The sequence below is a fragment of the Myotis brandtii genome, unplaced genomic scaffold, assembly GCF_000412655.1.
Source record: "Myotis brandtii unplaced genomic scaffold, ASM41265v1 scaffold244, whole genome shotgun sequence".
Taxonomy (NCBI): domain Eukaryota; kingdom Metazoa; phylum Chordata; class Mammalia; order Chiroptera; family Vespertilionidae; genus Myotis; species Myotis brandtii.
The window spans coordinates 1,570,123-1,585,737 of NW_005359225.1; the positions used below are offsets into that span (position 1 = coordinate 1,570,123).

Here is a 15,615-nt window from a genome sequence, read left to right on the forward strand (position 1 = left end):
TGCTTTTTTTTTTCCAGATTTCCTTGAAGTAGCCCCCCTGACCAGCGTTTCTGGGATGAGACACTGGAACTTGCTGCATCCACGTCAGGAGTTAGCCACCTGTGAAGGGAAGAGAAAGTGTCCTCTCTGTGCCATCACCACTGGCCAGGCGTCAGCAATCAGCATGAGCATCTGAGCATCCGCCTGCCTAGAGATAGTTCGGCCTGGACATCTGAAGCGCGTTAGCTGCCTGCTCCCCAGGGGCTGACCTGCTTGTTGAGAATTATCCCAGGCAGAGCCACAGAGGATGGAGCAAACAAAGACCAGGTGAGGTGTGGCCACGAAAGTGGGGGAGCACAGTCTCCGGAGCCGTCTCTAGGGACCCCGGGAGAGCAGAGGAGGATGGGGGAAAGAATGGGGCCTGGCCAGCTCCAGCCCAGCCGTGGCTCCCTGGCTATGCAAACTGCAGCTGGAGCTGGAGGATGGGAGGGGGTCTCTTTCCCTCTTTGGGCCTCAGTCTCCCTGTGTGCATTTTGGAGGAAGAGCAAGCAAAGCATACCCTGAGGACCTCCTAGCCCTGACCTACAGTTGTAGGGCCCCACCTCACCTGGAATTCCCTGCCTCTGAGGTTCAGCCCATTGCTGGGCCGAAGTGAGTGATAGGTGGTGGGAGATAACTCAGGGATGGAGAGTTCTGATCCCCTTTCACGCCTGGACATCAGCGGAGAGCTGAGAGGTGGCGACAGGAAAGTGATACCAAATTTCAGAACAGTCAGCAAGGTGCCCTCCCGGTGACCATAGGCGGCAGAGACAGTGTCCCTCCCAGAGACCGGGGCTCCGGCTGTGCCGATGGCTGGGGTCAAGGCGCTCTTCCCTTTCTGGACCCACCACTCACCCTGCTGTCCAGACAGGCCACAGCTAACTTGCACTTAGCAATTTTTATTGACTCCTTATTCTATGGCAGGCTCTGTTCTAAACACTCTACTTGTATTTCACTGGGTGGCAGGGCCTGGGTGATTGACCAGCCTACAGTCTGGCCCTCACCTGGCTGGCTCTGACATTGGTCTTGCTCAAGACACCCACAGGGGTCAGACAGGCTGGCCTTAATCATGTCACTCATGATCGATGCTCCTCCCAGCACTGTTGTAACCAACACCAGACAATCTCCCTTTCCATTGACAGAAGTGCTCTTGTTCCACCATACCCCCACCCCCCCTTCTCTCCAGGGAGCTGGGTCTCTGGGAAGCTGTTGCCTGGTGGGCCTGGAATCTGAGCAAAGGGGTGAGGAGAGCTAGTGCAGAGGGTGGTTTCCACAGACCTTTGTGAAGCCCGATTAACCATCTCCACTCTGAGCAGAGAGGCCCTCTGTGGGGACTGGGATGGGCATGTCCCTCAGGCAACAATTCTTACCTTCTGGACAGTGTTGGGCATGCACACGGCCATGTAGGCTTCTCTGAACCTTGGCTTTTCTCGGACGCCTCACTCCTGGGTTGTAGCGTCTTTCTTTGGATGGTTAAAGTCTCTGACGACCAGGCTGGAGAGCTGTGTCCTGAGCCAGGGAGCCTTTTGATTCATACACTTCTCACAGGGCAACCTTATTACTGGCATTTCTAAGAAGGGCCCAGAGACCGATGAGGGTTCGACCACATTCAAACAGCCAGTCAGGACCGAGATAACCTGGATTCCCAAGCAAGTCCCAATTAAATAGTTTATCACTTTCAAATATGAAAAACGAGTTACATAACTGCGGAACAACTAGAAAATAGAGAGACGCAAAAGCAAAAATAAATATACCTTGGTTTTGTTTCTCAGAGAAACTTCCACTGCCCTTCCCCACCCCATTCTTCCCCGGGGCCCCAGCCATAATCAATACCTTCCCTCCTGTTGCCAACAGCTGTTCCCCGAGGAATAAGCCTTGACAGCAGATCCTGGAAGGCAGCCTCAGACCGGATTCTGGAAAGGCCTGGCTTCTCTTGAGGAACAGGGGGGCTTCCGCTCAAAAGAAGCTGTTTAAATGCAGGATATGGTAGGAAAGTCTACTGGCCAGGAGTCTGGAGCACACAGCCAGCCCCATCTGGCCTGTGGATTGACTGTGTGACCTTAGGCCAGTCCCTCCCCTCACAGTTTCTTCCGCTGTGAAATGAGGACTTGGACTTGACCCGGTGGTTTCCCCACAGCCTGTGTCAGTCTGGTGGCTTCTCTTGGGCAAGGACAATGCCTTCTCCCCTTCAGTGGGCCATGGAACTTAGAATCAGAGGGTAGGGTGCAAGCTCCTGCAGACCACTCCCTGCCTGGGCGACCCTGGGAAGGGCGCCACACCACTCTGCACGCTGTCCACCACGGGAAGACACAGGTAAGGGACCTGGCCCGCTGAGTGTCCCAGGGCTGCCGTGGGTCCCACGGGTGGTGGACCTTTCAGCCTCTGGATGACAGAGCGGGGCATTCTACAGGCTATCACCTGCGGGTGCTCCCTGCCTGCCCAGTGCCTAGCTTTACCTGACTCGGGGTCGGGCCCAGGCTTGTTGATGGAGCCACTGCCTGCCCAGGGGCTCCCCTAGCCTGGCAAGTGTGCGGACCCTGGGCATGGAATGTGGAAACTGCTGAATTACTGCAGGAAGGAGTAGAGGCTGGGCTCACAGGCTGACTCTGCTTTCTGGGCTCCTAAAAACAATGGCAAACCCAGGGCCATCTGGCCCCCGCTTCCTTATGCCCATCTCAACCTACTCCAGGCTCCCCTGGCAGGTCTGGGGGTGGGGGTGGGAGGTTGTGGGGTGGCAATAATGACCTTCTTCCGGTTCCCAGATGACCTCTCTGGACCCCGCTTACCATCTGTTGTGTCCCCCCAAATTTTATATGTTGAAGCCCTACTTTCCATGGTGGTGGCATTTGGGGGTATTAGGCTTAGGTGGGTCATGAGGGTGGGGCCGCCACAAAGAGATCAGTGTAGTAATCTGCCTCTCTCTGGGAACACACAAAGAGGTCATTCGAGCACACAGTGAGATGACAGTGTCTGCAAGCTGGCTAAAGGGCTCTCACCAAGAACTGACCTGCCAGTACCTTGATCTTGGACTTCTCAGCCTGCAGAACTGTGAGAAATAAGTGCCATCAGTCTATGGTATTTTGTCATAGCAGCCTGAGTGGACTAAGACACATGTATGAAACAGGCATAAAAACCCCTTCCCTGACTATTGCTGATTAGAATAAAATGCAGTAATAGCTACCCATTCATTCAGTCATGCATTCACTCAACCAAAGCAGACAGAACTCCTTGCCCTTGAGGAGCTAACATTCTACTAGTTGGGGAGACAGTAACCAAAGAAGCAAAGGATACAGAATATCCCGTGGATGATGGTAAGTGTATGGAGGAAAAGTCCACCGGGAAGGAGGACTGAGTGCCAGCAGGGAGGGGCCTGTTCCAACTTTTTTTAAAAAAAATATCCTCACCCTAGGATTTTTTTTCCATTGATTTTTTTTTTAGAGAGAGAATGGAAGGGAGGGAAGAGGGGGGAAAGCATTATTCTGCATCACTAACCGGTTAAAAATTAATCCGCATTATTAACCGGTTAAAACTTAATCTGCATTACTAACCGGTTAATAATTAATACACACGGATTAATTTTTAACCAGTTAATAATTTGAATTAATTATTAACCAGTTAGTAATGCGGATCACTTGTTAGCTGGTTAATGATGCGGATTAACTATTAACCGGTTAGTAATGTGGATTAATTATTACTTTTTAACCGGTTAGTAATGCGGATTTTGTAATCGAAGGAAACACGATAATGTCAAGAGAAAAATCAAAAGTGCTTTATTCAACATAATGTCCATCGCTAGCTACACATTTCCCCCATCTTTCAGGGAATTTGTGGATACCGTCCCAATAGAACTTTTCCTGTTTTGAGGTAAACTATTCAGAGACCCAATTTTCCACTTCTTCGAACGTTTTGAAGTGCTGCTCAGAAAGTGCGTGTGCCATCGATTGGAACAAGTGGTAATCTGAAGGAGCAAGGTCTGGTGAATACGGCAGGTGGGTTAATACTTCCCAGGGAAGATCTTTTAACGTGTCTTTAACTGGTTTTGAAGTGTGTGATGGTGCCTATTCTGGTCGTTTTACAATCAAAGCGTGGTTCAAATTGATTATTTGTTGTCAGTAGCGATCAGTATTAACGGGTTCACCTGGCGTTAGAAGCTCATAATACACCACACCTTCCTGATCCCACCAAACGCAGAGCATTGTCTTCTTTCCGAAGCCTCCCTAAGAAGGGCCTTTGGGGGGTGCTGATGGTGGTGAGAGGCATCCCCAGCGATGAAAGGACACTGGCTATGGTAGGAAGTGGGGTATATGTCGGGAATGATTTTCCTGTGTGTCTCCTGTGCCTCAAAACCCCTCAGCGCCGTCTGGGCAAGGGAAGGCTCTGAACAGTTAAGATGGGACAGCCTCGTCTTACCTGTTAGGCTCCATTTAACAGGTCTTTGCTGAATGGCTTGCTCCTGTCAGGCACCAGAGAGCCTGAGGGTGCCGGAGAGAGAGCTCAGACTCGCTGCCCGACTGAGAAGAGTGGGTGTCGGGAGGCCTGAGCTCAAGTCCTGGCCCTGCCACCGGCTGACAGTGTGGCATTAGATGAGGCATTGTCTTCTCTGGGCCTCAGTTTCCCTGTCTTTAAAATAAGATGGCCAGCCCTGGCCAGGGAGATCAGTTGGTTAGAGCATTGTCCTGATACACCAAGATTGTGGGCTTGATCTCCAGTCGGGGCACATCAAGAAGCAACCAATGAATTCATAAATAAGTGGAACAACAAATTAATGTTTCTCTCTCTCTCTCTCTCTCCCTCTCTCTCCCTCTCTCTCTCTCTCTCTCTGAAATCAGTCAATCAATCAAATAGTCAGTGGTTGCTAGGAGTTGAGAGGAGATAAGGTGGCATGATTGCTATTGGGTATGGGGTTTCTTTTGGAGGTGATGAAAATGTTCTGGAAATAGATAGTAGTGATAGCAGCACAATTTTGTGAAATACTAAAATTCACTGAATGGTACACTTAAACAATGTTATTTAAAAAGTGGTTGGTTAGATAAGATTACCTCTAAAAGAAGGAACACTAATTTTTTTTTGTGTGTGTGTGCCTACAATACCCAGGGCCTGGACTCAGCATTAATATTTTATCTCATAATCTCCCAGGCTCCTACCAGTTCCTCTGTGACCCACCACAATGATATTCACATTGCGATCACTCATCAGTAAGTCCAACTTGAGCCTTCCTGCAGGCCCACCGCTAGCACAGAGACTGTCCCAGGAGCTGGGGTGTAGCAGTGAGCGAAGCTGACTAGCACAGAGACTGGGGAAGAGACGGGAAGGGAAGGCCTCTCCCTGCAGGAGCTCCGAGCCTGTGGGAGAAATCAGAAGTGCACGCTGTACCCACGAGGTTATTTTCTTCAAGACCAGCTCCTTCCATTCCTTGTAAAGGAAAGAACAACAACAACAACAAAATACAAGGGTGGCCCACAACTGTGGGGCCCTGCAGGGGGCTCCTGGCGTTGATGGATTCATTTATGCACGGGGGCCCTTGGCTGGGTGTTCAGGATTCCATAGTGGGCAAGTCAGACCCAGCCCTCCCCTTAGGAAGAAAGACAGACGTTAGAGAATCAAACACACCATGAAGAATTCATTTTCATCATCGTGATTGTGATCCGTGCAGAGGAGGAAAAGCACACAATGTAATGAACGGCTTAACAAGAATGAAGAACGCTGGCGAGGCTTGAGGGTGAGTAGGAACAAGGAAGGGGTGTGGAGAGGTGTTGGTGATGGCCTTACCCATCTGAGAGGAGGCCAGTATGGGTGAAGCACAGAGAGTGACGGGGCAGCCACAGCAGAAACAGGACGGGCTGACCATGCAAGGCCTTCAAGGCTGGGGGCCGTACATACCACGTATGCCCGTTGTCCCTGCTCTCTCTCTAGTGTCCCAGTTTGGACACAGCCACCCTACTTACAGGCCACATTAAGGGGTCTGTTCCAAGGAGAGCTGGTATTCCAGGAAGGCCTGACCATCACCCTCCCTGCACGCCCAGGAGCAAGGCCTGCCAGCCTGGGCGAGCCCCGTGGTTACTGAGCTGGATGATGTGTGAAGAGCCTTGCGTGGCAGCCCCCGGCCAAACAGGTCTGCCCTTCTCCTCCCAGGCAGACCCTGCTGCCCCCTTGCTGGCTTCCCCCTCTTCAGTATCTCGAGGTGAGAGCTTTTCCACTAGGTCTCAGGCCAAGCATGGTTCTTGGCTCCAGGTCTGATGAGCCAGTCTCCGGCCGTCCCCACCCTCGGCCACTCCCTAAGGACCGGCTCCAGGACTCAGCTGTGGCCTCACGCTCTTTCCACTCTTGCTTTTTTATTTTTGCCTCGTTATTTCCCTCCCTGTGTGACTCCCTCCCTCTGCTGGGCTTCTCTCTCTCTTGCCCTCCTTCTCTTTTGCTTTCCTCTCTCCAGGGTGACTTGGCATTTGTAGGAAATCATGTGCTGTAGGACGGATGGAATGGGTTCCAATTGTAGCTCTGTCACCTGCTGGCTGTGTGATCACCGGCAGGTAGATCCTCCTCTCGGAGCTAATTTTGGGTTCGATGAAATGGGCTGATCCGCCTTCCTCCTGCTTCTCCGGGAGGCTGTGAGCTGAGCTGAAATCCATCAAGGAGCTGCTCAGCAAATGGTAGCTTCGTCTCCCGTTCCTTTTGCACTTTCTTGGCCCTGACCTTCTGCATGTTTTGCTCACTTGACCACAAAGCCAGAAACAAAAGCCCTCCCACTGGACCCCAACCACCTAGCTCTCTGGGCTCAGCCCACCACACCCAGACTTGAGTGAAGCCAACGGCATCAGGACTGCGTGCAGCCTGCTCACTGCTAGCCCTGTGGCTGAAAGTCATGGCTGGGCTTTTCTGCCCTGGGACCCCCCAGGGGACGTGGGATTTATCTTCTGAGCTGTGCTGTGACGGAGGCACCGGAGTCTTTTGTGTGTATCTCACCAACTGAAGGACGAGTGAGGCAGCCTTTCAACATTGCCCCCGGCCTACAGACTTCTCCTTGTCCCCCACACCACACCCTGCACTTTCTAGCCCCTGAGCCATTGGTTATGTCCCTTACTCGACCTGGAACACCTCCTGTTCCCTTTCTCTCATTTTGGGCCTTACACCTTCTCTGGGGCTTAGATGTGACAGCGGAGGAAGCTAAAGTAAACATCATTACATAAAAGGGTACGGTCTTTTTTTTTTTTAGTTTTATTCATTTCAAAACGGCCGTAGTTTGCCCACGGCTGTTCTAGCCCCTGGGCCATTGCTTATGCCCCTTACCCGACCTGGAACACCTCCTGTTCCCTTTCTCTCATTTTGGGCCTTACACCTTCTCTGGGGCTTAGATGTGACAGTGGAGGAAGCTGAGCTGATTACCCTCCTAGAAGGTACTGGGCTCTGTGACTAGAGCCTCAACAGAACCTCAGAAAGTGGGGGCGATAGAAGGGGAAGATGCTTTTGCCATCAGAAGGGGGAGGGAAACTGAGCAGGCCAAACTCGGCCTTCCCCTCCCCGAGGGGCTGCGGAGGATCTAAGACCAGGGAAGAGATGCAGAGTGACCGGGGATGCGAGTCCCAGCTTCTCACTTTCTGGCTGTGCGCAGGTGGACCGCCCCCTCCCCCAGGGGCTGTGGAGGATCTAAGAGCCAGGGAAGAGATGCAGAATGACCGGGGATGCCAGTCCAAGCTTCTCACTTTCTGGCTGTGCGCAGGTGGACCGCCCCCCAAGCCTCTGCCTCTGGGTGGTAGAGTGAGAGCAGTAACTCCCAGTTCATAGCGTTGTCAATATTTGAGATTGGGAGCATAGCGTGCTAGCCCAGAGCCTGGTACACGGTGGAGTCTGTACTAAGGGTGGTTATTATCATTGCTGTTGGTGCTTTGGGTGGGTTGATGTTCGGATCAGGAGCTAGGGATTCTGGGAAAATGCTTCAGACAGTGGGGGCTTCCCAAAGCCTAGATCCCTGGCCCAGAGCCGAGGGGGTGGCAGTGAGAGGGGCCACTCCTCCCGGGTGAGGATTGTGTAAGTTGTCATGTCTGTGGGGCATGACTCAGGGTCAGCCCAGCAACACCCCAAACTGCTGGTGACTTTGGCCTGGTGACCTGCCCTTTCTGAGTTCAGTGATGACTGCTCAGTGCTCCTCCTCTAAAGCTCTATGAACTCAAGAAGTGTCACCTCCCAAAGCAGCCTCACGCCCATTTTATAAAAGGGTCAAGCAGCCTTCGCTGCAGGGTTGAGCTCTGCTCCTTGTATGACTCTGTGCTGGGCACAGGACTCACAGACGACCTTGACCTGGCCCTGTGCTCAAGGTGTCTGCAGCCTGCTGGGTGCATAGACATGGGCGGTCACCTGAATGAGGAAAGCTCAGTCACTGATCCCCAGTGTGACTTTGGACAAGTCACCACCCAGCTCCGGAGCTCCCTTTGCCCATGTGTAAGGGAAGGAGTTAACCACGAGGATGATAGCCCGTAGCCAGGCCCACACAGCCCATCTGGTCCCAACAAGGTGGCTGGGTAGCCCATCCCCCATACCTCCGCCTCAGAGCCCACTGACATCATCCCCAACCCTCTCTGTTTCCCCGGCAACCGGGGTGCTGGTCGAGGCTCCCCAGGGGTCCAGACCGTCTGGATTTCCTTACACATAACTGTACCTCGTCCACATTTTCACAATTAAATTGTCAGTTTGGGTTAAGTGTTGTCTGCTGATGCCTGTCAACCTCTCTCTGGCTCCCCTCACTCTTTACCCAGAGAACGACTTGCCCAGTCCCTCGGTGCTGTGGAAAGAGGCGAGGATGCGAGCAGGAGGCAGGAGGTCTGGGTTCCAGCCCAGCTGTGCCACACATCTGCTGTGTGGTCTTGGGCACGTCACTTCCCCTCTCTGGGCCTAGGTTTCCCCATTTTAAAAATAGGACTAATCATCCCTGCCCAGCCTCGCTCCCTCCCAAGGCAGCTGCACGTCTCAAAGGAGCCCGTAACTGTGGCAGAGCTTAGAAAATTGTACAGCTCAGCTCAGGGGCCAGGATGGTTCCTAACATGAGCCAGCAGACCTGGAAAGGGACTTTTCGGTGTCTTCAACTGATAAATGGGTAAGTTAGTCCCCACTCTGACTGCAGATCTGGCCTCCTCACAGCCTGTTCTTAGACTGAACAGGCAGAAAAGGTGCTCTTCACACAGGGCCTGGACCAAAGATGCAGAGTGGAGGTACCAGGCCAGAGGCCCAGGGGCCCTGCTTCCCATGAGGGCTGTACCCACACTGAGTGGCCAGGCTCCCCCTCCCCACGCTGGCCTCAGCCATTCCTGCTCCCGACTCTCTCTCCCCTCCCTTCCCAATCTATCCCCAGATCTGCCCAGACTGCAATCCTGCCCCTGACCTCACCCTTTTGGCCTCAGACCTCCCCCCTGACCCCCTTGGCAAAGCCCCTGACCCTTAGCCCAGTATTCAGATCCCTCCCGGGCTTGGGCCTGTCCTCCTCCCCAGTCATGTTCCCTCCTGTCGCTCTTGATGCCAGCAGCTCCGAGCCCTCCACTTACCCTTCCCTGAAACCAAACTTGTCCCTCTTGTCTTTGCTTAAGCTATTCCTGCTGCTGGGAGTGGCCTTCCCCACCCCCAGCCACCTGACAACTCCTCCCCCACCTGCACATTATTTATATAGACATGAATGCTAAGTGCAAATGACCTCGCCATCTGGAACTGTTTATGTCCCCGCGGAAGAGGAACTAACCTTTATCAAGGGCTGATTACATGCAGAACATTTTACATATATCATCTCTTTAAGCCCCACAGCAACCCGAGGTGGTACATTTCACTCCTCCTATTTTCCAGATGAGAAGACTGAGGTTCAGAGACGGGAAGTCTTTCCCAAGGCCATAGAGAGGTGGGGTTGATCCCGGAACCCATGCTCCTTTTAGGCCCTGATGGAACACTTCCCTTAAGATTATGCTTGTGGCTGGCGATCTATGTACATGGATGTGCTATTAAGGGAGGTTGTGCTGCTTTGCAGATGTCAGGGACCATTGTGATATACCCAAGGCTGTCACAGGACCCAAGAAGAGAGCCAGGGTCACAGGGGAGGCATGGATCTCTGCTCCAGCTGGAGGAGAACCTTCCCCCAAGCAGAGCCACCTCCTAATGGAAGAGGCTGGGGGAGGAGTTGTCAGGTGGCTGGGGGTGGGGAAGGCCACTCCCAGCACCAGGAACAGCTTAAGCAAAGACAAGAGGGACTAGTTTGGTTTCAGGGAAGGGTAAGTGGAGGGCTTGGTGCTGCTTTTGAGTGAGCTCCCTTCCCTGGGAGTATGCAAGCAGAGGCTAGGTGAGACATTCACTCATTCATTTGGCAACTTTGGAGCAACCACTGTTCTCTGGCCCTGATGGGGCAGCAGGGATGCAGTGTAGGTGAGACAAACCCAGTCACTGACTGCATGCTGTTCCCAGAGCAATGGAGACATTTATAGGGGCTCTGGTGGCCAGAAGGTCAGGGATATGACAGGGTGAGTGGCCAGACTTTGAAATTCTAAAATGATCTTTAGCAAATGCATATTTTTAGCTTTCTAGCTATTTAAGCCTGGCCTATTCAGGTATCTCTGGCTATGGAACAAATCATGTCAAAATATAGTGGCTGACGGGGCAGATCTGCTGATCTCACTGGGCTTGCTCACATGGCTGCGTGTGACTGGTGGGTCAGCCAGGCCTGGGTTCTGCTGGGACTGGTGGGCCAGCTGGGCCTCTCTCGATTTGGCCTCAGGGCCTCGCTCTGCACGGGCCTCTTACTATTTAGTAGTCCAGCCTGGGCTCTGACCTGAGGCTGGGCTGGGCTCCAAGCGGGTGAGAGCAGAGCTGCAAGGCCCCTGAGGCCTGGGCTTCAGGACATGTACAGCTTCATTCCTGTCACATGCATTGGTCCCAGCAAGTCACGAGGCCAGCCCAGATAAAGGGTGGGGAAACAGACTTCTTCTCTGAATGGAGCCACATTTTAAAGGGATTGTGTGTCCTGGGCTGCAAGGAATTGGTGTCATTAAATAGCTACCTCACTGGCCTTCCCCAGAAAGAGTTCAGACCAGTGACAAATTGCTCTCTTCTCTCAACCTCAGCTTCTCTCTCTGTGCAAAAGAGGCACTAGGTATGGTGGGCCCTCTGTCCGTGTGTGTGTGTGTGTGTGTGTGTGTGTGTGTGTGTGTGTGGTGTGTGCAGGGCGAGACCCAGGTGTAGAAACATTGACTGTATTATATCAGAGACATGTAAGCCCAACTGTAAAAGGAACTGCTAACCTAGACTCGAGTCCCATTGGCCCACTACTTCCCATTCATCTCTTCCAGGCACTGACCCCTGGCCATTCCCAGTGCTCCCTCCCCATGACAATAACTGCTGCCAATCAACGGAAGGGCATGTGACTCAAGCAGGCCAATCAGCTGCCTTCCCTGGGACAGATACCAAAACCCAAGGAGACAGAAGTTCTCATTTTCCTGGAATTCTGAACTGAGGCTGTTGATGGCTACATACCAGGGGGAAGGAATGAGGCCCACATTAGCTCAAAGAGAGCAGCAAGAAACAGAAATCCTCCTGGGGGGCCACCGGAGCCCCATCACCAGCCCCAAGCCCTGGTGAGTACCACTCTCCATTCCAGTCACCAGCCACCCTAATTTCTCCCCCAGCTGCATAAGCCAATCAGTTCTCTTATGATTAAGCTACTTGATGTTGAGTTTCTCTCTTGGAATTGAAAGAGGCCCAAGACACACAAACATTGTCTCCTGAGCAGCTACCACCACAACTAAACAACTGAGAGTTGAAAGCAGTCTTTCAGAAGTGACGCCCTCAGTAGACACAATAGGTGGCATTTGTTATGTGCACCCAGGAAAGAACCCTCTGGGCTGGCCCTGGCCCTCTAGCCTGCTCCCTGATCCTGTAAAACAACAATTGCTTATCCTCGGGAACAGAGGCAGAGAACTAACCCAGTGGGCAGAGGCTCGACGGCCCTCAGCACTGGGTTTGCAGCCAGGCTCTAGCGCTCACTGACTATGATAGGAGATCTTGCAGAAATTACCAGACAGGCCTGGGCTCCATGTGCTCATCTGCAGAACCAGGCCTGTCCCACCCACAGGCACAGAAACTGCCTGGCACACAGTAGGTGCTTGGTCAACAATGTTATTTCTTTCCCTCAGTGTTATCTCCCAGGAACCTTGGGAGGGAATGGTGTAGTGGTTTTCCCACTGTACAGATGATGAAACCAAGGATCGCAGAAGCTGGGTGGCTTGCCCGGGCTCACAGTGGGTAAGTGAAGGAGGAGAATCTGGGACCCAGGCTCAGGTGCTGTAATGACAAGCCTGTTGCTATTTGATCCTCCTCCCCCTTGCCTGGAAGCTCTGGCCTCATGGGGCACCCCAACCCCTGGGCTACTCTGCCCAGACCCCCAGTTCACCTGCCTAACTAGGAAGGCTTTTCTAAAAAGCACCCTGAAGTATTGTGTCCACAATGTTCGTGTCATCCTATGACACAGGTAAGGGTCAAGACCCAAGACCTGGATTCTGGAGCAAAAAGTCCTTGGGGTTATCTAGTTTAACCCCCTCACTGACAGATGGGGTGACTACAGCTCAGAGAGGGCAAAGCAATAATCGGCTGTTACACAGCAAACTACTGATGGGACTAAGAAATACAACCAGATTGCCACTCCCCACCCCCATCCAGGGCTTCTGGAGACAGCTGACTCATCCCTACCCATCTCCACCAAGGTCTTGGCCCCAAGGGAGGGAAGTTGAAATTGGTGAAGGTTGTCAATAGAGGTCAGCACAGCAACGGAAACTGTGGCTTCCCCTCCCCCCATGCTCTTTCAGCCTGGGTGTCCCCTGGATGGGCCTTGTGCAGGGGTGGGGGTATAAAGGTGTGTGCCCTTGACCAATGGCAGTCAGGCAGGGGCTGAGAAGCCCGCTGACAGAAGCCCCCAGCACATCTGGGCGATCAGATAACCAGAATCACCAAGGGCCACAGAGGAGAAGGAAAATATATTAATGTCCACAGCAGCAGCACCCAAGAGCATGCCTACCCTGCCCAGGTCAGAGCCTCCTCCCTCTGGGGCAAGCTTGCAGTCCAGGTGGACAGCACAGGCTTGACACACAGTAGCCCTTGAGGAGGCCCCGGACAGAAGGAAGGAGGAGGAACAGAGAAGGGGAAGGTCAGCTGGTTCTAACGATGAACAAAAATTCTTCTCACATGTGTCTTGGGGAATACCCGATGTCTGAGGTGGTAAAGTACTCCCTCTTATACAAATGGAGAGCCTGGGGTGCAAGGAGGGGCAGACCCTTGTCCCAGGTCTCCCTTGACTCTCAATCCAAGGTTTTGCCATCACTTCCTCATGCCCTGATCCCCACCCAGGGCAGGGCTGTTCCAGACCTAGCTGATGCCTAGCTCTTGATTCTGGAGACAGAGCAGAGTAGCTGGGAGGAGCCCAGGAAGGGTCAGGGCTGCACTTCAGGAGTCTGGGATCTTCTCCTGGCTTCCCTCTCAGACAATGGAAAGTCACTATCCTCCGCTCCTGTTGCAATGGGAGCCACCAGCTACATGCACTCACAGCCAGAAAGATCTGGGTTCAAATATCAGCTCCAATGCTTTATTGATTTTCAGAGATTGGCTGCCTCCTGCACGCCCCGTACAGGAGATTGAGCCTGAAACCCGGGAATGTGCCCTGGCCTGACCAGGAATCGAACGAGAAACCTTTTGGTGCACGGGAGGAGGTGCACGGGAGGACACCCGACCAACTGAGCCACACAAGCCAGGGCCAGCTCCTCCCTTTGAGCCTCGGCTTTCACATCTATGAAATGGGGATACTAACCCCCATCTTGGAGGACATAAAGGATCTGATGGGATTGTATTATTCCCATTTTATGGCTGAGGAAACTAAGGCTTCGGGGAGTTTAAGCAACGTGCTCCAGATCGCACAGCTAAAAATAAAGTTGGGCAGTCAGTATTGGAACCCAAGTCTATGTGACTCCAAATTGCCTTCTGTGCCTACTCTAGCTGGGAGCCAAAGGACGGCTTATGTAAATGTGTGGAGGCAACTGATTTAGCTTCTCAAGTGAGCAGACCGCTAGACCGAGAGGAGGGTGCATCCCAATTGGACAGAGGCCTCCTAGAGTGCCTCTGGTTGTGAGGTGCAGAGTGTCTTGGGGTAGAGGAGCTAAGGACACTCTTGACGCCTAGAGGCCTTGGTCCCCAGCCTCTTGGGTGCAGCAACCTTGTCTCACCCACCCCTTCTTAGATGCCTTATCCAAAGCCCCACTGCTTTCCAGAAGCTTTTATAACTATTGACTTCCCACCACCTTTATTAGCCCCAGTGCCCTGGGAGAAGAGATGGGGCTCCTGGATGCTCTTACACCAGATTGCGTGTGGTCACAAGGACATTCATGTGACTAGTATGTGCATTTGGTGTTGCCCGCTTGGAAGCTGTGTGTGCAGGGAAGCACACGTGTGCTTGTGCATGAACTGGTTGGGGGCAGTCGTATTTGCCACATCTCGAAGATGTGTGTGGCCATTTCATTCCCATGTACTATTGAGAGTGTGTGGGCATATGGTGTATGCAAGTATCTCCTGTTTGGGACCATTTGAGGGGTGATGTGTCCCAGCCCTGTGTGCAAGATGGACTGGCTATCCATGTGCGGAGGGTACTTGTATGGCTGAGAGCCTGAAGTGGGCTCTGTGGACGCAGACATGTTTGTTGTATGTGAAAAGTACCTGGTTTGGGCAGCCTATGGGTGACACTTCATGGGCAGCTGCAAAGAATGGGGAAGAGAGTACCAGGAGGTTTGGAGGACCTGAGACAAGCCCCTTCCCATTAAGTGTATGTTTCATCTTCTGCTAATGAACTAGATCTTCCTTGGGACTGAGAACCCTGGGGCTGGGGGGGAGATGGAAACCATGGAAACCTCAGCACCTGAAGCAGCAAAATGGGGAGGGGCCTGCATCCTCAGCCAGGAAGGCCAAGGTGGGGGATTAGGAAGATGGGCAGTCACCCAGCCAGAAACACAGCGCCAGCCCCAGGCCCGGAGGCACCAATGTGGTCCCCTTTAGCTTCTGAAACCCAGTCCTCCGCCGGTGACCCCCTGGGGACTGGGGCAAGGTGGCCAAAGGCTTGCCCCACCGGCATCCCAGAGGCTCAGATGCCTGCCGCCTTGGCGCCTAAGGTTTACAGCGCGCTTCCCAGCTCAGAGCCCTTGCGCCTCCTTTCTCCGGAGAGCTCCGGATGGCGATCCCCTTTCCAGAACTGAGACCAGAGGCCTTGGGAAATGGCCCCAGGAAGGACGGACTGGCCCGCCTGCGCAGCTCTCAGATGCCCGGCACCCGAGCTGCACACCCAGTGATGCCCGCCCGGGCTCCAGACGAGACAGAAATGGGACTTCCCTCTGAGCTGTGGCTTCCTCCTCTGTTACACTAGACGTGTTGGGACTCTTTGTCGGACTTGCTGGAAGGTTTAGAAACCTGCCTTACCTGGCCCCGCGCGCCGCGCCGCAGGCACGCAGCAGGCACGCTTGGTGAAGGCCAGCTACGGTTAGTAAGTCCCCTCTTCGCAACTGAACAGGCTGCGGAGCCCTCTGCTCCGCTGGCGCCGCGGGT

At 53.3% G+C, this 15,615-nt stretch overlaps 2 long non-coding RNA genes across 2 annotated transcripts in view; one reads left to right on the forward strand and one right to left on the reverse strand.

Moving 5' to 3' along the window:
• Nucleotides 1-3,867, forward strand: part of LOC106726248 — a 9,821-nt gene extending 5,954 nt beyond the window's left edge. Inside the window, exons 2-4 of the long non-coding RNA XR_001362278.1 lie at nucleotides 18-306; nucleotides 1,873-2,331; nucleotides 3,839-3,867. This is a non-coding gene — a long non-coding RNA (uncharacterized LOC106726248). The remainder of the gene's footprint in view (nucleotides 1-17; nucleotides 307-1,872; nucleotides 2,332-3,838) is intronic.
• On the reverse strand, nucleotides 32-1,928 carry LOC102261581. The gene is made up of 3 exons (XR_001362277.1): nucleotides 1,852-1,928; nucleotides 1,389-1,655; nucleotides 32-99 (listed from the first exon to the last, which is right to left on the reverse strand). It is a non-coding gene; the product is annotated as an uncharacterized LOC102261581 (long non-coding RNA).
• Nucleotides 3,868-15,615: the final 11,748 nt, after the last annotated feature.